Source organism: Myotis lucifugus, unplaced genomic scaffold, assembly GCF_000147115.1.
Source record: "Myotis lucifugus unplaced genomic scaffold, Myoluc2.0 scaffold_276, whole genome shotgun sequence".
Classification (NCBI taxonomy): Eukaryota; Metazoa; Chordata; class Mammalia; order Chiroptera; family Vespertilionidae; genus Myotis; species Myotis lucifugus.
The window spans coordinates 340,973-348,002 of NW_005871324.1; the positions used below are offsets into that span (position 1 = coordinate 340,973).

A 7,030-nucleotide genomic window follows, 5' to 3' on the forward strand; every position below is an offset into this window, starting at 1 on the left:
GAAAAGGAAAGGGGGATTAGAACCTGTGTATCAGGCAGCTGAGATTGACCTCCTCCCCCCCCATCCAGTGGGGGCTTCAACATGATGTGAGGAGCGGACGCCCAGTAGCTGCAGGAGTGGGCCAGGCAGCAGTTGAGCTGGGTTTGCACTGCCCATGCCTGGTGCGGGGAGGGAGCGTGGGTGGAAGGCCTGCGCACCCCACCTCCTGCCCTCCCCCAACCCCCCAACACACACACACACACACACACACACACACACACACACACACACGTCAGCCCTGCTGAGACCCGGGAGGAAGCAGGGGGCACCGGGGCACCAGGGCTGGGGCAGTGAGTGTGAAGAGGGCCTGGCAGGGGCTCCGACAGGGAGAAGAGGGGGCGGTGAGCTGTGCCCCCCGGGATCCAAAGGGTGCACAGCCGTGTCCCCTCCAGCAGATTCCAGGACGGCCGCTGGGCCTGGGAGTCCTGCTCCCTCTCGCCTCGCACCAGCTGTGGGCTCACGCTGGGGGCCCGAGGGGCAGGCAGCTGGTGCCGGATCAGGCCTTGCAGCCCGAGGTGGCCTCGGTCTCACCCTGAAAAGTGCTGCTGGTGCCCAGGACACTGCTTCCTTCTCTGCATCCAGCTCCTCAGCGATGGCTCAGAAGCCCGGCCTCGGAGGCGGCGGCGGCCTCGGAGGCTCCCCTCGCCTGGCCTGCGCGGCAGCAGGGAACCTTGCGTTTTTGAGGCCTGGAACTGTCAGAGGCTGTGGAGCTCTTCTTTGGGGATTGTTCAGCCCCCCACCCCACCCCACCCCACCCCCCACTGCATCTTCGTCCTTTTCGCGCCGGCTCTTCCTCTGGGAAAACACAGGTAGCTTGGGCGGCAGCCTGAGGGCCCTCCTGTCTCACTGTCTTTGAGGACCTCTGAGCCAGCCTGGGCCACCCCCTCCTCTGCACTGGAGGGAAACCTCGAAAGAAGCTGCAGGAGCTGGTGATGGCGTTTCTTTAGGGACAGGAGCTCACCGCGGAGCTCAACAGAGGCTTCAAGATGAACCAAGGGAAAAGGTGGGGAGCGGGGCCCTGTGAACGCGACGCTGGCCCCCCCACCCTCGCAGGGCTGGAGGCAGAGTCAGAGCCTGCCCGGCCACAGCCCACTGGGCATTTGGGTGAGGTCTGACTTCTTGTTCCAGGCATCTCCTGGGTTCTAAGATTGGAGGATTCTCTGCAGAGGCCCAGGCCCGGGCACAAAGGAAGAGAGGCCCCCCTTGGGCCCCCAAAAGCCTAAATGCAGATTGTGTTTCCCAGAGCAACCAGGGTCTCTTCCCTGGTGCGGGCCGGCCTCCCTAGGGCTGTGGGGTCTTCCCTTCCCTGTGGGGCCGATGGGGGGGCGGACTGTGGGTGATAGATCCTCCCTTCCCCCTATTTGGTGAGCAGAGTATGACGTAAGGTAACCTGCAGCCCGGAAATACCTGAGTGACTAACCAGGTACCTTATATGGACTATACATTGAACCACCAATCCACACCTGCCAAATACCCTAAGCCCTTGCTACCATATGGAACATACATTAAGCCACCAATCAGCGCACGCCGAGTACACTAAGCCCCCATTCCTTCCCATTCCGCCCCTCAAAAGGCGTGCCCATCTCTGCACGGGTTGCTGTTCTCCCCTGGCGAGACAGCCCGGCAGGTCTCCCTCCCCTAATAAAGCCTGTAGTCCTGGTTTTCGGCTCCCGACTGTTCTCACAGTGGGGTCTTCCTCCTGCTTGGCCGTCTCTTTCCCTCTCTCTCCCCGAGGGCTCTCAGGACCATCTGCTCTGTGCAGCATCTCGGACACACCTGGGTGTTGTGAGCGGCACGGAGAGTGACTTTGCCCCCCGCAGACACTGAGCTGCAGGGCTTCTTTGAGTTGGGAGCGGACAGCCTCTCTGTCCTGTGGTGGCCACTCCTGCAGGTGGAGGCCATGAGGATCCCCAGCAAAGAGCACAGGGCCTGCGGAATCCTGTGACGCCGTCTGAGAGACACTGTGACACAGCTTGGAAATCAACTCGGCAGAGACTTGCAGGATGGACCACGGGAAAAGGTGGGGCGGGGGGCCCAGTGAAGGCGATGCTGGCCCCCCACCCTCGCGGGGTTGAAGGCAGGGTCAGAGCCTGCCTGGCCACCGCCCACTGGGCATTTGGGTGAGGTCTGTCCTTGGACAGAGAGCGGCTCCCAGCGAGCTCTTTCAGCTGCCAACACTGCTGAAAGCCAAGAGCTCCCTGCTGGGCCCGCTGCGGGGATGCACTGGGCAAACAATGGGCGCCAGTGGCAGAGGTGCCGGGGTTCTGGGGCGAGAGGCGAGTGCAGAGGACACGGGAGAACCAGGGCCAGCAGAGGTGCGGATCCACCCGACCTCAGGTGCCTGGTCTGCTGAGGGCCGGAGGCACTGGCTGGAGGGCCAGGAGCCTATTGACAGAGGCCCCTATCCCGGTGCCCTCTTCAGCCCTAGAGGGGGTGACCGTGCAGCATCCAAGGGCGAGGTGCTGTGTCAGGCTGCAGGGGAGCTCTGGGGGGAACCCTAGGGGGCAGGGGTCCTGGCCCAGCCGCCCACCTGGGATTCCTCCTGCCCTTGCCCCTGGGGGCACTGGAGAGGAGGGAGGGGGAGAGCCACTAAGATCAAAAGTGCCCAGGCCACTCAGGTCACACTTGGGTGACACCGGGAGATGGCGGGCGGGGAGGGGTATGCTTAACATGTGACCCTAAAAGTCCAATTCTAGGCAATTAGCCAAGAGAAATAAAAGTTAACGTTCTCACGAAAACCTGTGTGTGAGTCTTTTAGCTATTTTGTCCACAACTACTAGATAGAGGACAGTTGAAGTTGTCCGGCTTGTCTTGAGTGAACATGTAATTATTTTTCAGTTGTTCTGGGAAGAACACGAAGTATGCGCATCGTTTCACACTCTAATCAGAGTTAATATTTCACCGGTTAAGTAAAATGTAGAAGCTTCGCCGCCCTACAGACCCTCTTCCCTTCCCCTGCTGTGGTTGTCGTATGCTACCTTCACAGGACTTGAGACTGCGGTATGCTCTTTTTTTTTTTTTTTTTAATATATTGGGTTTTTTTTACAGAGAGCAAGGGAGAGGGACAGAGAGTTAGAAACATGGATGAGAGAGAAACAACGATCAGCTGCCTCCTGCACACCCCCCACTGGGGATGTGCCCACAACCAAGGTACATGCCCCTGACCAGAATCGAACCTGGGACCCTTGAGTCCACAGGCCGACGCTCTATCCACTGAGCCAAACCAGTTAGGGCTGCGGTATGCTCTTTTTTTCCTTCAAGTCTCCAAGTGACGGAGAAAGAAGCCATCACATTGATCCAGATCCTTACCATTTATCTCTTGCTCTTCCTTTGTTCCTACGGTTCCCAGCTTCCCTCTCGCGTCATAAAGTCCGGTGTTGCCTTAGCTGGAGTTTTCCTCAAAGCAGAGCGTGAGACAAGGGCTTGCATGCTTTGGCCAATGATCACAAGGGACAGTTGCGATTGACAAGGAGGAAACACCATTCCGAGGAATATCAAGTTAATCGCTGCTGTGTGTCGCCTGGGTCTGATCCCACTGGGGACCCCCCGTGGGGAGCAGTGTGCAGTGCGCCTCTCTTGGGAGGTGGGAGAGGTGGGAGACTAGTTCCTGTCTTTCCACTGGTGAAGGGTTGCTCCATGGGGTGGTAACTCTAGGACTGTGGGCTGTAGGACATCCGTGTTTGCCCATGTATGTATGTAAAGGCTGAATGGGGCCCACAGACGTTTCCTAGGGGGCAGCAGAGAGTACCCTGGTGGAGAGCAGGGCTGTTTTCCCTGCCGTGTGCAGAGTCACCCAATAAAACCTTGAAAGAGTGCCCTGGAGCTTTTCCCATCCCGGTATGCAGACCCCCCCCGCCCCCCACCCCACCCCCGCAATACTGACTTTGCAGTTGCTTCCATTGAGAGGAGGGTCCTATTTTTCCATCACTCGAAGCAGGCGCGCGCCTTGCTTGACCAAGGAGACATTGGCGAGCGTGATGCGAGCAAAGGTAAAGACGGTGTGCCTCCCGGGACGTGCCCTTTCTCTTGCTGCTTTTAGAACCCCGTAACCCATGCGCACAAGCGCAGACTAGCCTGTGGGAGCACGAGAAAGACATGGCTAAGGCATTTGAATTTCCAGCTGATGCTGAGCCAGTTGCCAGGCATGCGCGTGAAAATGTTGCGGACCTTCCGTTTCAGGTGAGTCAGTCCAGACCAGAAACACTGCTCAGCCGGTTCCCAGAGCCAGGAGCAAGCGGAGGGGTGCTTGAGGGGTGGTACGCCGACACCGCTGCGGGCATCGTGGGGACTGCTAGCACCAGCTGTGCCCGACGTGAGTACCCACGGACCCTTGTGGGTCATCGTGTCCTCCTTGTTTTGGGTTAAACTAGATTGAATCTGGTCCCTGTCACTCGCAACAAAAAGGGCCCTTGATGGTCCAAGATTGAATAGGCTGTGCAAATGGGTAAGAACGATGGACACCTTGACCGGTGAGTGGCTGGTCGGCTTGGCCATGGGGTCTAGGCTGGGATAGAAAAGGAAATGACATCCAGAATGGAGCGGAGAGGTGAGCGTCAGTAGTTCAAGGTCCTTCCTCCGTGAAATTCTAGGGTTTCCTTCTTGGAATCTGCTCTTGGAACTGGTTCCGATTCATTGGTTTCCTCCTGATCTCCCTCGGAAATGCTGAACTCGTCTTACCTCCCATCAGCCTGTTTTCCACAGGCACCCGGAAGCCCACAGAGCTGTGAACACGCTCCTGTTTAAAGGTAGGCAAACTAGGGAGACCCGTCCCTGACCAGCATCAGAATTGATCATGTATCTAGGCAAGACAGAGCTCAGTTGGGCCCTGGCTGGTTTGGATCAGTGGATCCAAACTGAGCGTCGGGCTGCGGACTGAAGGGTCCCGGGTTTGGTTCCCGTCAAGGGCACATGCTCGGGTTGCGGGCTCGATCCCCTGTGAGGGGCGAGCAGGAAGCAGCCGATCAGTGATTCTCTCATCATTGTTGTTTCTGTCTCTCTCTACCTCTCCCTTCCTCTCTGAAATCAACAAAAATATATATTTTTTTAAAAAAGCTCAGTTGGGCTCATGGATCACAGGAGCTTTTTATATCTGGGGTGCCAGGGAAGAAAGCTGCGTCCAGTCTTAAGCTTACTCAAAGGACAGAAACTTACTATGATTATTATTATGTTTATTTCTAATAAATACAATATTTGATTCTTCATTAGGTTTTTTTTTCCAATTTTGTTACAAATTTGGGTGCAGCATAGAGCGGTATGTTATTTATTATACATCCTTAAATTCCAAAATAAATGGTTTTCAGAATTAAGTAGGGAAAAGAATAAGCAAATGGCCCTAGCTGGTTTGGCTCAGCGGATAGAGCATCGGCCTGCGGACTGAAGGGTCTCGGGTTCGATTCCAGGCAAGGGCACATGCCCGGGTTGAGCACTCGATCCCCATATCAATGATTCATCATGGATGTTTCTATCTCTCCCTCTCCCTTCCTCTCTTGAAATCAATAAAAATATTTTTAAATGACTCTTTAAAAAAAAAGGAATAAGCAAATGTAATACTCTGTTACCCATTAATCACGTTTACAACATTTATCACATTTAACATGAGGACCAAGATCCCACTGAGCAATACCAAAGAAACACTCATTCTGGTAAATGCGGCCTTTGGTAGCACAAGCACATGCAGCTACATCGGGGCATCCTGGTTCATCTGGTTGGTAAAGGGGATCCGTGGGGTAGTACATTTTACATGGGGGTGTAGGCCACGTAGACAGGACATCAGGTGGACACCCCACTGCCAGTGGCCTGGAATATAGGGGCGAGGGTTTGCACGTCCTTCCCAAGGTCACAGCTCAGTGATGGCTTGAAAGCCCAGGACCAGTATGATCCCATCCCTACAGTGAGTCTGGCAATGTGTGCGGGCACGGGGAGTGGAAGAGCCGGAGGAGGGAGGTGTTATAACCACCTGCGGACGGAAGAGGGGGGAGCAGAAGGCTCAAGGTGGGGGTTCCAGAACAGGAGACATTTGGAGACCAGGAGAGAGTTCAGGCGGGGGCGGGGCGGCGGCGGAGACAGGAGGAAAACCCGGGCTGAGCTCTTTGGGGGCCCCCAGGGCTGCTCCCCCTGGCCAGGTGCACGGCTTTGTGAGAACAAAGAGGCTCTGGCTGGGTGGGGTGGGGTGGGCGTCATGGAGAGATTCCTTTCACGGCATGAAAGTCGGGAGCCAGGGGCTGAGGTGCGATGGAATGCAGACAGGGAGCGGTTGACAGAAGCCACGGGGCACAAGTCATCTCACAGGCATGTCCTTGGCCCGGTGCCAGCAAGGGGCAGTCTTTAGAAGCTGGAAAGGTGAGCAAACAGAGGCCCACTAGAGCCCCCAGAGAGGAACGCACCTGCTGACACCTGGAACTCGGCCCATGGAGACCTTGCGGACTTCTGACCTCCAGAACTGTCAATAGATTTGTGCACGTGTGTGGTGATGGTCGCAGCAGCAGAGACTTACATAGTCCCTAAAAGCATGGTGGCCTGGGCCTCCTCCCCTGATGGATGGCGGGCCCCGGACCGTCTGGGCGCGTGTCCCCGCTCTGCCACTCAACGGCTGTTGACTGCACAACCTGCTTAATTTCCGGGCGTGTGAAATAGGGGCTGCTTGTCCCCATTCAGAGGCCAGAGAAGTGCAGCCAGAACCCAGGAGGGGCCGCTCTTCCCCTGAAATGAAAGGGCCGCGGTCACGAGCCTGGAGGCCGTCAGGGGGCAGCAGAGCGCCCCCTCGCCCGCCCGCCCGCCCCGGCCCGACTGCGCCTGCGCGACGCCCGCGGCGCCCGGGGACGGGGGACGGGAAAGTGGGCGGGGCCGCGGCTCGCGGGACGCCGAGCGCCCGAGCGGGCTGAGTGGCAGGTGAGGCCCGCGGTACCTGGGGGAAGCGGGAGCCCTAGGGCGCGGCTCGGCGAGGCTGGCGGCGCCTGGGCTGAGGCCTCGGTTGGGCGCTTCTCGTGTGCAC

The 7,030-nt window shown here is 57.5% G+C and overlaps 1 protein-coding gene across 1 annotated transcript in view; it reads left to right on the forward strand.

Moving 5' to 3' along the window:
• Positions 1-6,910: 6,910 nt before the first annotated feature.
• The window catches only part of PPM1F (protein phosphatase, Mg2+/Mn2+ dependent 1F), a 26,405-nt gene continuing 26,285 nt past the window's right edge, over positions 6,911-7,030 (forward strand). Inside the window, exon 1 of the mRNA XM_006099511.3 lies at positions 6,911-6,927. The gene's annotated coding sequence lies outside the window, so the exon portion shown is untranslated. The remainder of the gene's footprint in view (positions 6,928-7,030) is intronic.